The sequence below is a fragment of the Salvia splendens genome, chromosome 5 (genome assembly GCF_004379255.2).
Source record: "Salvia splendens isolate huo1 chromosome 5, SspV2, whole genome shotgun sequence".
Taxonomy (NCBI): Eukaryota; Viridiplantae; Streptophyta; class Magnoliopsida; order Lamiales; family Lamiaceae; genus Salvia; species Salvia splendens.
The window spans coordinates 15179465-15181141 of NC_056036.1; the positions used below are offsets into that span (position 1 = coordinate 15179465).

A 1677-nucleotide genomic window follows, 5' to 3' on the forward strand; every position below is an offset into this window, starting at 1 on the left:
AATGGAGTGATCAGCCAATTGTAGAGCAATGTCGATGGGCTCCATTCTGTTCTCCAGTCCAATGGCACGTGCTGTTTTCAACGCCATCAGTGAGATCCCCGATCCTTGATCCAATAGACATTTGGTGAAAATTGTGTTGCCTATCTCACAAGGAATCACACAACTTCCCGGATCCCTCTTCTTCATGGGCATCATTCCCGAAATCAGTTGTGAGCAATTCATGCTCAATGCCACTATTCCCTCGTCTTGAAGTTTCTCCTTGTTTGCCATCATGTCCTTGAAGAACTTGGAGAACTTGGGGAAATTAGTGAAGAGGTCCACCAACGATACATCCACATTCACTTTTCGAATCACGTTCATCATCCACTCGAAGCTTTTCTCCTTTGGAGCTCTCTTCTTCCTCTTCGGTGGATATGGTGGAGGAGGAATGTGATCAGGGAAGTTGAACTTGCTTTTCGGGTCTAATGCCGGACTTGTCATCAGCTGTTCCTTTGATCCCATCTCTACTTTCTGCTTTCCCTTCTTCTCTGCCAAAAACTTCTCGCTTAACTTGGATTCCACACCATTTTCCTTGCTGCCGGATGCAGCCTGTTCTTGACCATGTTGGGCACCCTGCACCAACGCGGGACTTCCCTTACATGCTTCGTCCGCCCTTGCGTGCGAGGAATGCAAGCCTAACATCTCATCCGCCCCTGCGTGTGAGATGCTGGAAGTACCTTGGCCGTCCATTGATGGTGTCGAATCCAACTCACGACCACTTCTCAAGACCACTGCCTTACACTGTTCATTGCCTCTCGGATTAGGTACGGTATTGCTCGGGATGGTGTTAGGAATCCTCGTGTGTGATGCCGTGGCAAGCTGCCCTATCTGCGTCTCAAGATTCCTCATTGTCGCCTCCATCTGCCCAAACTTTTCCACCGTCCTTTCCTTGAAATTTTCGTTCTCCTTTTGACTCTTAGTCATGAAAGAGAGAATCTGCCCCAACTGATCCTCGACGGTTGGCTTCTTCTCATAACCCGGCGGTTGAGTGTTGTTCCTCCATTGATTTCCCGAGTTGTTGCTAGGACCAGCCTGATTCCATCCCGTTTGTTGAGGCCTCCAATTTTGCTGATTGTTGTATTGGTTGCCCTGATTGAACCCTTGGCGATTGTTGCCAATATAGTTCACATCTTCCACAGGTGGTCCTTGAAGACTTGGGCACTGATCAGTATGATGCCCGCCTTGGCACAACCCACATCTCATCACCGTCACAGCTTGGGGTTGAGGAGTCAGTTGAAGGGATTTAACTGCCTTTGTCATCGACGACATTTGAGTGCTAATGTCCGCCAGTTGAGCCTCAATTGCGGTCACTCTTTCCGCATCCTTTGTAGCACCAAATGTATCTCCTGCTCTATCAGCCCCTCGCCTTGGATTGTGCCAATTCCGTTGATTGTTGGCCAGCCGTTGAAACAAAGCCCTCACCTCATCGTGAGTTAGATCATCTAGGTTCCCATTCGAACCTGCAGTCACCAATCCCGTGCCTTCACTGTTGAGTCCCTTGTAGAATTTCAAAAGGTCATGCCCCGGAGCTAGTCCGTGACTTGGACATTTCCTTATCAACTCTGTGAATCTCTTCCATGCTTCCGCGAAGGACTCGTCATACTTCTGGCGGAATGAAGTGATTTCCTCTCTCAATTT

The 1677-nt window shown here is 48.8% G+C and overlaps 1 non-coding gene across 1 annotated transcript; it reads left to right on the top strand.

The window, feature by feature from the left end:
- The first annotated feature begins 1570 nt into the window (after positions 1-1570).
- On the top strand, positions 1571-1677 carry LOC121806107. The gene has a single exon (XR_006051640.1). It is a non-coding gene; the product is annotated as a small nucleolar RNA R71 (small nucleolar RNA).